We start from the raw sequence: 12,847 nt of genomic DNA on the forward strand, positions 1-12,847 counted from the left end.
TTTCCAAGGCACCCAAAGGTCAGACAAGGAATAATGGATGGAAACTGAACAAGGAGAGATTTAACCTGGAAATAAGGAGAAACTTTCTGACAGTGAGAACAATCAACCCGTGGAACAGAAGTTGTGGGAGCTTCATCCCTGGAGGCTTTCAAGAAGAGATTGGACTGCCATCTGTCAAAAATGGTGTAGGGTCTCCTGCTTGGGGTGGGTGGGTGTTGGACTAGATGACCTATAAGGTCCCTTCCAACTCTGATTATCTGTTATCTGTTAAGTCCCTGGCCTTGTCCATGAGTGGGACCTTAATCACTGCCCTTCATAAATGCTAGGGTATACGGAGAAATGATTGGCTCACTCCTGGAAAGTTCATCTTGAAGAATGCAGCCTTATCCTTCCTCCTCCAGTTAGAAAAGTGTTAATACAAACTGAATTGCATTGCAAAATCTAAACAAAGGCAATCCGAAGTGACTTGGGGTGTGTGGGTGGGAATCTTTGCGAAGGCCCCTGATTAATCATTGCGTCCACAATCCAAACAAACAGCATAAGAGAAGGATCTGGGAAGAGCAATGATTTAGCAGCCTCTTTATGGTATTTTTTCCACCCACCCCAGCTTTTTTCTTTTAAAACTTTTATGAGAACCTTAAATCAACGAAAGGCTAATAGGCAAAGTAAACAACCTTAGAAAGAATTTCAACCTCAGCTTCGCTATACAAATCCAGTGTCATGCTGGGGTTATTTTAACTGGTATCAGGAATCAGGAAAAAAATGAGAATTGTATGGCTACCCAATGGAGCTATAACAGGGATGTCAAACTCAATTTTGTTGAGGGCTGCATCAGGGTTGTGTTTGACCTTGGGGGCCGGGGTGGCCGTGACCAGTGTGGGTGTGGACTGCTTGACATCACTTAGGTAGGGGGCACCTGTGGTGGCCTGAGTGCTCTGCCAGTGAAAAGGGAGCTCAGGTGGGCCATGTGTGTCCCCTGGGCCCCATTTTCAGCCACAATGGCCTCTTGCAGCCCCCTGCCAGCGAAACAGAGCTCCATTTTCACTGGCAGAGGGCTGCAGGAGGCCGTCAGGGCTGGTCCTTCGCTGTTTCCAAGGTGACCCCATGGGCCAGCTCTAAGCACTCCACAGGCCGGATCTGGCCCCTGGGCCTTGAGTTTTATACCCCTGGGCTATAACAAGTTCTGCCAACCCTTCGAGGTAGACCAAACCAGGAAATCAAAATTAGGAATGCTAACATTTATTATAAGGTTATAGTAGCAGCATCTTGCAAATCTCAATGTGCCTCTCTTCCCCCTTCCTTTATGTTCAAGAAAAGTAGGAAAAGTCTTGTCTGAGCTGCTTTTTGAAAGTACATTTCAGAATATACTCTTGGGCTCAAATTTCTTTTATCTGACCGTTGTCTTGGCTCCTCCTCTTCTTCTTTTGTTTGCCACGATATAAAAAAGATGTTGAGACTCTAGAAAGAGTCCAGAGAAGAGCAACGAAGAGGATTAGGGGACCGGAGGCTAAAACATATGAAGAATGGTTGCAGGAACTGGCCATGTCTAGTTTAATGAAAAGAAGGACCAGAGGTGATATGAGAGCAGTGTCCCAATATCTCAGAGGATGCCATAAAGAAGAGGGAGTCAACCTACTCTAGTCCAAAGCATCTGAAGGCCGGACAACTAATCAAGGAGACTAATCAACCAGAGGTGGTATTCATCAGGGTCTGGAGAACCAGTAGCGAAATTTTTGAGTAGTTCGGAGGACTGGCAAATACCACCAAATACCAAGCTTCTCTTTTATTCACTGAATGAACCTGCTAAATCTAACAGATCGTTAGCACATCTGTATAGAAAGAAGAACTCTTTCTGAACATCATTTGTAGATAGATTATTATTGAATAGATTAGAATAACAGAGTTGGAAGGGACCTTGGAGGTCTTCTAGTCCAACCCTCTGCTTAGGCAGGAAACCCTACACCACTTCAGACAAACGGTTATCCCACATCTTTTAAAAAACTCCCAGTGTTGGAGCATTTACAACTTCTGGAGGCAAGTTGTTCCACTGATTAATTGTTCTCCCTGTCAGGAAATGTCTCCTTAGTTTTTGGTTGCTTCTCTCCTTGATAAATTTTCCTCCCGTTGCTTCTTGTCCTGCCCTCAGGTGCTTTGGAGAGTAGCTTGACTCCCTCTTCCTTGTGGCAGCCCCTGAGATACTGTGTTGAAGCAATTGGATTTTTTTGCAAATGTTATAGAATCCTAAAACTGAAGGTCATTTGAAGGTCACTGAAACTAGCACTCTGTCACTGGTCAAAGCTCCAAGCTTTTTGACCGTCACAGAGGAAGGAGTACAACGAGGAGCTGGTTCTTCAGAATCAACTCACCTTCCAGAACCTCAACCTTCCAAGACCCAGGATGATCTTTAAGGCAAGTAATGATGTGTGAATGGGCTTGTCTGGTTTATTTTCTAACTTTGGTAGCATGAAAAAAAAAATCAGCCTGATAAACACAAATATCACCTCAACTTTTGATGGATGGGATTGCTAGGAAATAGCTCCCAGAAAGAAACAGCTAAGAAGTTGGAAACTAAACTGCAACAGAATCACTCACAGGGTGAAAAACCATTCTTAATTGGCATATTTCCATAAACACCCATTTTTTTTCTTTATAATCCAGTGTTGCCAACTTTATCAATGAACTTTCGTATCAGTTAGTTAGTGGTACCTACAATTTGTATTCTGCTCTCTTTCCCTAGGCTTAAACTGACAGTGAGGTGCTTCTTATGATTGCTGTTCCTTCCAGGTAACTGTTGTAACTGTGTGTAGAACAAGTGTGTATATGTGTTTGTGTGTGTGTGTGTGTGTTTAGTATGTTCTGTCAAGGGAGAAAAGGGAATCTGAGCTACATTAGATCGTAATAGCAGAGAGTTTATTTATTTTATTTATTTATTTTGTCAAGCGATTATAAGATAACAGGTATAAGTATAAACATAGTTATGAATACATGAAATGGATACATATAAGAAAAATAAAAAGAAACAATAGGACAGGGACAGTAGGCACATTGGTGCACTTATGCACACCCCCTACAGACCTCTTAGGAAAGGGGTGAGGTCAATGGTAGACAGTCTAAGGTTAACGTTTTGGAGGTTTGGGGAAGAAACCACAGAGTCAGGTAGATTATTCCAGACATTGAGCACTCTGTTGTTTGTTGAAGGCTGCAAAAAAGAGATTGCTTTGCTCTTAGGGCTTGAGGGATGTAATAACAGGGATCATTCAAGATTCTGAAATGAAACTCCTTGGAATGCCAAATGGCCGAATGGATGGGTAGAAATAAAGCCATCACTTCTTCTTATCTTGTGATATAACATTCAGCATATTTACCAGTTGCAGTTTCCAGTTCTGCTTTATGAGTTCACTATAAGATATTCTTTGCAAAAGATTTTGTTTCTATGAGGTTTTTTTTTAAAGAACAGAACAGAATAGCGGAGTTGGAAGGGAACTTGGAAATCTTCTAGTCCAACAACCTGGACTAGAAGATTTCCAACAACCTGCTCAAGAAGGAAACCCTACTATTTCAATGAAATGGTTGTCCAATCTCTTCTTAAAATCCTTCCATGTTGGAGCACCCGCAACCTCTGGAGGCAAGTTCTTCCCCTGATTAATTGTTCTGGCTGTCAGGAAATGTCTCCTTAGTTCTAGGTTGCGGCTCTCCTTGATTAATTTCCACCCATTGCTTCTTGTCCCCTGACATGCCCACCAAGCCAAGTCCACAGAACCGGTAGTAAAAATGTTTTGAATCCCACCACTGGAACTAACCTAGAACTAAGGAGGAATTTCTTGACAGTTAGAGCACCCGCGGCTTCCACTGTCCTAACTGTGAAAGTTGTGGCTGCTCCAACAGTGGAGAATTTAAGAAGAGATTGGACAACCATTTATCTGAAATGGTGTATAGATTTTCCTGCTTGAGCAGGAAAGTAGAAGACCTCCAAAGTCCTTTTCAACTCTGTTATTCTTACAGCCCACTACAGAATTTTACAGGTCTGATATATTTTGTTTTCTGCACCTTCTTACAGTTCAGTGAGTTAAGGCGGTGTCTGACTCGCTTGTGAATGTTATCTGGATGTTCTCAATTTGGACAATGTTTTGCCTCTTGTCCTCTTGGTAATGGAGCTTGCATATCTCTGTCTCTGTCAAGGTCAACTTCCTTACAGCTCCATATATAGTCATCATTCTGTTGTTACAGCTACGATAATAGGAAGCCTAGCAGAGCTGTCAGGAAAGAGATATAGCGAAATCTAGTGGCCATCTGGAATTTTGCTGGCAGCTTTCTTTTTGTTAAGCACATCAAGATGCAAGATGTCTTCCCCCCACTTCTTTAATCCGTTGAATCCGAAATGGAGCACGATGGGTGGAAGTTTCAGTGGGTGGAAACTCATCAAGGAGAGAAGCAACTTAGAAGGAATGAGAAATTTCTCGACAGTTAGAACTATTAATCAGTGGCACGACTTGCCTTCAGAAGTTGTAGATGCTCCAACACTGGAAGTTTCTAAGAAGAGATTGGATAACCGTTTGTCTGAAAATGGTGTAGGGTTTCCTGCCTGAGCAAGGGGTTGGGCTAGAAGACCTCCAAGGTCCCTTCCAACTCTGCTATTCTATTCTATTCTATTCTATTCTATTCTATTCTATTCTATTCTATTCTATTCTATTCTATTCTATTCTATTCCTATTCTACACTCTACACTCTACACTCTACACTCTACACTCTACCCTACCCTACCCTATTGTATTCTATTGTATTCTATTGTATTCTATTGTATTCTATTCTATTCTATTCTATTCTATTCTATTCTATTCTATTCTATTCTATTCTATTCTATTCTATTCTACTCTATTCTATTCCTATTCTACACTCTACACTCTACACTCTACACTCTACCCTACCCTACCCTACCCTATTGTATTCTATTGTATTGTATTGTATTGTATTGTATTCTATTCTATTCTATTCTATTCTATTCTATTCTATTCTATTCTATTCTATTCTATTCTATTCCTATTCTACACTCTACACTCTACACTCTACACTCTACCCTACCCTACCCTACCCTACCCTACCGTATTGTATTGTATTGTATTGTATTCTATTCTATTCTACTCTATTCTTATTCCTATTCCTATTCCTATTCCTATTCCACACTCTACGCTCTACCCTACCCTACCCTACTCTATTCTATTGTACTCTATTGTATTGTATTTTTCTATTCTATTTATTTTTCTATTCTACTCTACTCTACTCTACTCTACTCTATTCTACTCTACTCTACTAGTGCAGCGTTTCTCAGCAAACTTAAGATGTATGGACTTCAACTCCCAGAATTCCCCCGCTGGATGGGAAATTCTGGGAATTTAAGTCCACAAATCTTAAAGTTCGTAAAGTTGAGAAACACTGCTCTGGAGTTCCACTAGCAGAAAATGGCAGTACTGTTCAAACACACCAGCATTGGCAAAATTTACGAGCAGAGCAATAGCAACTGGCTCTTGGAAGCTAGGAAATTGCACAATGGAGAGCTGGCTTTCAGCCAAGGATGGAACAAATCTTTTCTTAGCTAAATGTTAGTGAACATTTGCCACGCTCCTCCATGGCGCCAGAGTTGGAAATAAAAGCTCCTTTCCTGACTCACAGATCACCTGTTCTGACTGCTAGACATAACTCTTTCTTCCAATCCCAAGGAGCCGGCCTCAGTTTCTCCCCAGATTGCGACACCTTGTCTCCTTCCACGGGGGATATGAAAGTTTAAATAATTTACATCAAAGTGAGCTTTGTTTTCTCTTTCCCAGACCTCACCCACTTCAAGAGACTCTGCCATTTACTAATGCTTTGGGGTAAGCTGGGGAGGCCGTGCATCGGAGCAGGAAATGGGGAGATTTTTAGAAGCATTATTTTTAGCTGCTGAGTTACAGAATGGAAGGGTAGAAGGAGACCTTAGACCAGGGGTATTAAACTCAATTTCATCTAGGGCCGCATCAGGGTTGTGTTTGGCCTGGGGGGGCAGCGGGGGCATGGCCAGCTCGACGTCACTAATGTCCATGGTGCCGATGGTGGCCCAAGCGCTCTGCCAGCCAAAACGGGCTCCTGAGCTCCGTTTTCGGCTGCAATGGCCTCCTGCAACCCTCTGCCAATGAAAATGGCTTGGCTCTCCCAAGCTCCATTTTCACTGGCAGAAGCACTGCAGGCCAGTCCTTCACTGCTTCCAAGGTGGTCCTATGAGCCAGATCTAAGCACCCTGCAGGCCTTATAAATAGCACGGTTCTTAATGCCACCCAGCAAACTTGGTGGGAGAGACCAGCAATAGCACTTACACTTATATACTGCTTCATAATGCTTTAAAGCACCCTCTAAGCAGTTTACGGAGTCAGCATATTCTCCCCAACAATCTGGGACCTCATTTTACTGACTTTGGAAGGATGGATGGCTAAGTCAACCTTGAGCCCGTCAGGATCAAACTCCTGGCGGTGGGCAGAGTTTAGCCTGAATGAACTACCAACCCATCATTATGGCCAAAGTGCTGAAAAAAGGAGTACAAAAGGAAAGATAGAGCAGAAAGAGGGGATGAAGAGAGAACGCCATTTAGGATAAAAGCCCCATTCATTGATGGATTTAAAGGTTTACAGTTCTGGTAAATGATCCCTGCAGGAATAAGATGGGAACAGAGAATATGGTTGCTTTTCTCTGGCCTTAAATCCATTTTGGGGATGCCATTCAAATTATGAACCACAAGGAAGGTGGGTAGAATGAGTTTGCTGAGAAGGATCTTAATGGAGCTTGCTTCATGAAATTATTATTGTTCTTTTATAGTTATTAAACCTCTAGCTTTGGGCAACATAGTGGACGTTTTCCAAAAGATAAATTGTGTTAATGATCTATGTCAAGAGTCTCCAAACTTGGCAACTTTAACACTTGTGGACTTCAACTCCCAGAATTCCTGAGTTAACATGACTGGAGGAGAAATTCTAGGAGTTGAAGTCCACAAGTGTTAAAGCTGTCAAGTTTGAGATTCCTGGTCTATGGTCATGAAATAAGACCATTCTCCCTTTTTCATATATACAAGCAAAGTCCATGATCAGAGTGTATATTAGATAGTGAATTGTAATTACAGCTAATGCTAAAGTAATACAAGTCACTGAAGAGCTATATTTAGGAACTTGGCATTGCATGGAATAACACATTGTTTTACTACAGATGTTGCATTGTCTAGTGTAGATAATTGGTCTTGAGGATAATGAGGTACGCTTTGAGTGCTTGGAAGCATCTGTCTCCCCTAGGAATTCCTTTTGAATAATTAGATTTTTTAAAAAAGAAGAGGGAAATGCTGGATGTCTCCCCCCCACATGGTAAAAAATACCCAGTGAAGTCTTTAAAGATTAATTTGACTCTGTATCTGGGGAATTCATTGACTATGAATGGTTGACAAACACCTCATGTACAAGGTGTACAGCCCAGTAGCAGAACAATTATCCTTGACCTGTCACTTATTACCCAGTTTGACCCTTAATCCCAGTGCTGTTGCATCAGATTTAAGAAAGAGAAAAAAAAATAAGCCAAAATGGAGGGAGGGCACAAGATTAAACAAAAACCGGAGGGATTAAAACTTCAAAGAGCGTGCATTACTCATAGTTCCAGGTAATTTGTTTCCAGATCCTAACTGAAATTCTGTGCAGAGTAATCAAGCATTATGTCATTCAGGCTAATGATTAATAACCGGGCAAAAATTAAAAACTCTGGAGATGTCAAACAAGACTTCAAATAACCAACCAAGCAAAAACTTGGTATGTGATCTTCAAAGGAGCTCTGCAGATTTAGGGGACTTTTCTGATGCCATTTGGTTTTGGGGAGAAAAGAGATACAGACTAATTTGGGTGTGTGTGTGTGTGGGGGGGCTTCTGGGATCCAAAGTGGTTATTGGATACCAAGTTTATTTACAAGTTAATGTTGTTTCTTTGCGTCACTGAAAATCCCTTTTACATTGTCCCTTTGCATTGGGGTGTGGTCTCTGAGATGAGACAATAGGGAAATATACAACAGGATGTTTCTGCCCCTGCACAAAGTCCATTGTGTGCTGGATGCTTTATTTATCTTTGTTGTCCTCTGTTCAATGTTTACCATCCACGGAGATGCAGATAATGGTTTTCCAACCTGACCTGGCTTCCATATCAGAGCAAGCAAGCGAGCAAGACCCCCCTCCCTCCACCTGGAAGGGATGAATCAAGATCTTTGCACCACAATAAACACCCATTGTTTTCCAAATGGTTGGCTCTAGTCATTTGCATTTCCTGAGGATTTCATAAGGAATCATCCTACGTGTCTCCCAGTGAGTGGAACTGGGGTTGTTTTCCCCATCCTGTGGCACTCCTTGGCTAACTTGCATCTGCAGCTTGTATCCTAGCAGACAATTCTCCATCTATAAAACGGACCGATATTTTTACAAGGAGAGACAGCAAGTTAACAGAATGTTTGCGATGTGATTTTGCCTGGGTTGTAAAAGGGTTACAACCAGGGTCTTCAAACTTGACAGACTTGTGGACTTCAACTCCCAGAATTCCTCCCCCAGTCATGTTAGCTCAGGAATTCTGGGAGTTGAAGTCCACAAGTCTTAAAGCTGTCAAGTTTGAAGACCCCTGTATTAGAACATCCCTACGGCTGCCAGCAAGATAGACAACTTGTTATAAATCAGCAGCTTGGTTAGAGGTCCTATATTCTCAATTCATGGTTTGCTTTAACCATGTTTTGTTGAGTAAACCATAGTGACCTGCTTCATGCTAAAATCTGGCTTTTCTACCACGCTGGGTAGTTGAGTTTATCTGAATGAAACAAATGGATGGTTCAGATGGATGATTATCAGATTCTGTAACAGCTTTGGTCTCTATGCCATCTGTCTGGTAAACTCACAAAATTCATTTTTCTCACCATAAACAAGTGTACATCCAAACTAGACTATATTTTTCTCTGTGTCATATAATATATATGGGTGTATATATCATTTTGTATTTATTTATTTATTCATCTTGTAAAATTGGAGGTTGTAACCTTTAAGATACGGCAATGAAATTTCATTTTTAATGTATGCCAATTAATGTACATTCAAAGTGACAAAGTTATTCTATTCTATTCTACTCTACTCTACTCTACTCTACTCTACTCTACTCTACTCTACTCTGTTCTACCCCACCCTACCCCACCCTACTCTACTCTATTCTACTCTACTCCACCCTATTTAAAAACCCAGTTGTGGGTTCTATCAAGGGAGGGAAAAGTAAACATTAAATATTAAAGATCAGTAGTAGCCTTGTCTTAACTTAAAGCAGGTGATTAGAAGTCTATAGAGATTCTCAGTGATCCAGGTCATGGCTGTTCCAAAGGTGCATTTTCAGGAGGCAACTAGACTTTTCTTGTTTTTTCTTTGAAGTTGTTTCACTTCTCTTCCAAGAAGCTTCTTCAGCTCTATCTCATCCCTCCATTCCCCACCATCCAATTAGAGCTACAACAGCTTCTTGGATGAGAAGCGAAACGTCTTCAAAGAAAAAAACAAGAAAAGTCCAGTTGCTTCCTGAAAAAGCACCTTTGGGGCGGTGGTGGGATTCAACATTTTTTTACTACCGGTTCTGAGGGTGGGGTTGCAGGGGAAAGATACTGTAAAATCTCCAGTCATAGGTGGTATTTGCAGGTTCTCCAAACTACTCAAACTTTCCGCTACCAGTTCTCCAGAACTGGTCAGAACCTGCTGAATATCACTTGTTTTGGGGTTAAAACAGGTGGCCTCATCCAGATCTCTATATGTTCTGGAACATCTTTTGGAAACTACATCTGAAGTACAAGACAATTCAGTCTATTCAGGGGCATCCATGCGATTGCACACTTTGGTTGCCACCCATGTAAAAAATGAGCTACACTCTCACCGTTGTGGTGAGAAACCAATGAATCATCAAACACATCAATACTGGCTTCTCACTTGAGGCACAGATGGCCAGGTTCAAATGGTCATACTTTGGAGAGCATCAAACCTAGCATTTTTGGAAGTTTATAACTCTGGGAAAAGTATAGGTAATCCTTGACTTACAACAGTTCATTTAGTCGCTGTTCAAAGTTAACAATGGCCTGGAAAAAAGTGACATGACTTTTTTTCACATGACCTTTGCAGCATCTCCATGATCACATAATCAAAATTCAGACACTTAACAACTGATCCATATTTATGACGGTTGCTGTGTCCTGGGGTCATGCGATGGCCTTTTTCAACCTTCTGATAGGCCAAGTCAATGGTCACTTAACAACCATTAAGACCTGCAGTGTTTCACTTAACAACCATGGCAAGAAACATTGTAAAATGGGGCAAAAATCACTTGACGAATGTCTTGCTTAGTGACAGAAATTTTGGGCTCAATGGTGGTTGTAAATTGAGGACTACTGTAGAAGGAAAGAGAAGAAAATTACTGGAGGTTTTAAAGAAAAGGCTGGACAGCCACCTGTCTGAAATGATATAAGGCCTCCAGCTTGAGCGAGGGGTTGGACTAGAAGATCTCCAAGGTCCCTTCCAGCTCTATTCTGATTGAACCAACCCATTAACCAAGGGACAATGGTAGAGGTGGTATTCAGCAGGTTCTGACCGGCTATGGACAACCGGTAGCGGAAATTTTGAGTGGGTCAGAGAACCGGCAAATACCGCCTCTGACTGGCTCTGCCCCCATCTATTCTCTACCTCCCGAGTCCCAGCTGACTGGCTGGGTCTTCTTTGGTTGTCCTGCACAAGAGAATGGAGCTGGAAAGCAGGTTAGTGAGGGGTGGGGAGCAGTGGTGGGATTTAATTTTTTTTACCACCAGTTCTGTGGGTGTGGCTTGGTGGGTGTGGCTTGGTGGGCATGGCAGGGGAAGGATACTGTAAAATCTCCCTTCCCTTCCCACCTCGCTAACCTGCTTTTCAGCTCCGTTCTCCTGTGCAGGGCAATAAAAGAAGAGCAGTGGTGGGATTCAAATGTTTTTACTACCAATTCTGTAGGTGTGGCTTGGTGGGCCTGGCTGGGGAAGGTTGTTGCAAAATCCCCATTGCCTCCCCACCCCACTAACCTGCTTTCCAGCTCCATTCTCCTGTGCAGGGCAACCAAAGAAGACCCAGCTGATCAGCTGGGACTCAATGGGAGGCAGAGAATAGATGGGGGAGGGGCCAGTCAGAGGTGGGGATTTGCTGGTTCTCCAAACTATTCAAAATTTCTACTACCAGTTCTCCAGAATTGGTCAGATCCTGCTAAATATCATTTCTGGTGGGGAGGGAATATGGATTTTGCAGTAACCTTCCCCCTGGAGTGGGGTGGGAATGGAGATTTTACAGTGTCCTTCCCCTGCCACATTCACCAAGCCATTCTACGCCACACTCACCAAGCCACACCCACAGAACCGATAGTAAAATTTTTTGAATCCCACCACTGGACAATGGGTGTACTGTTGGAAATCCCGAAACACCAGGCTGGGACACATCCTTCCATGCCGAAAATCCATGCCGTTACTAAACAAATGATCAAATAATTTATCCATATATAAATAAAGGGAGAGGCAGTGGACAAATGTTTTAAATAGCAACTTTCAGTACCATGCTTTGGGACTGTTTTGTAGGATTTGAAGGTATTTTTGTGTGTGGAAATGGAAATAAATTTGCTTCTGAGAACCTCCAACTCCATTTTCCATCCTTATTTCGGAAAAAGGAAAATAATAATAAAAGAATAAAACGCCTTGAGCTCATTGTGTTCGGGGTTGGGGGTGGTTTGGCTTCATGATGGCTATGTCATGATTTAGTATAGTATGTGTCTCACTCAGGTAATAAATCCTTGTTCAGACTAAGGGAGGGAGAAACGAACCTCTTGCTGTGCTATAACTCAACCGTTTGCAGGAACATCAAAGTCAAGGGTGTCAAACTCACGTCATCATCATGAAGAACCTTTTTTTTTTTTGAAAACAATTTTATTGGTTTTTTTAAAAACAAACAAAACAAACAAAGCATAAAAACATCAGCTCTCTTCCATACAAATATACAAGCAGTGTGTCGGTTGGTTCATCAGTTTTGTGCATTCATTTCGTAGTCTCAATTACGGTTATATTACATAATAACTCGTATTATCAATCCAAACTTATATGTCCTCATATCATTATTAAAACATCATTTGACTATGATTTTATTCATTCATACTTTATGAGATAACTATAATTTAGTTAGTTTATTCTATAACAAATCATGTAATCATACCAAATCTATCCTAAAAAACACTTTATAGATATGATGTCAAATAACAAAAGAAAAAGAAAGAACAAAGATATTCCTTATTATCTAACATTCTAAATATTCTATTATTGTATTTTATCATCCATGGATTGGTTGGTTCTTGATGGGGTGGCACTATCCCAGGTAGTTTGGCACACAATCTGGAGGTCCTTTTTGGAATCACAAAATCTGCTCAACGAGGAGGTGACAGATGTGGTTAGGAGGTCCTTTGTGCAACTTTGGACTGTGCGTCACTTGTACCCATTCCTGGATAGTGAAGGTCTAGTCTCAGACATTCATGCCCTGGTCACTTCCCCACATAAATTGCTGTAATGTGCTCTACATGGGGCTGCCTTTGAAGAGCACGCGGAAGCTTCAGTTGCTAGAAGAGCAGTGGCAAGGATAGTTTTGCCTATACCTAAATCACTGGCATTACACCTTGGCTAATAGGCTGCACGAACTGCCTATTTGCTTCTGGGCAGGGGTGGGATTTAAATCGTTTAACAACCAGTTCTGTGGGCTTGCTAGGTGGGTGTGGCCATGGGACTGGGTGGGCGT

The 12,847-nt window shown here is 41.8% G+C and overlaps 1 protein-coding gene across 2 annotated transcripts in view; it reads left to right on the forward strand.

Annotated features, from left to right (window-relative positions):
- Positions 1-2,301: 2,301 nt before the first annotated feature.
- Positions 2,302-12,847, forward strand: part of CD22 (CD22 molecule) — a 76,689-nt gene continuing 66,143 nt past the window's right edge. For both annotated transcript variants that reach the window (XM_087939976.1, XM_087939979.1), the window contains exon 1: positions 2,302-2,409. The gene's annotated coding sequence lies outside the window, so the exon portion shown is untranslated. The remainder of the gene's footprint in view (positions 2,410-12,847) is intronic.

Source organism: Pseudonaja textilis, chromosome 10 (assembly GCF_049901715.1).
Source record: "Pseudonaja textilis isolate UNSWEBS1 chromosome 10, rPseTex1.2, whole genome shotgun sequence".
NCBI classification, from domain to species: Eukaryota; Metazoa; Chordata; class Lepidosauria; order Squamata; family Elapidae; genus Pseudonaja; species Pseudonaja textilis.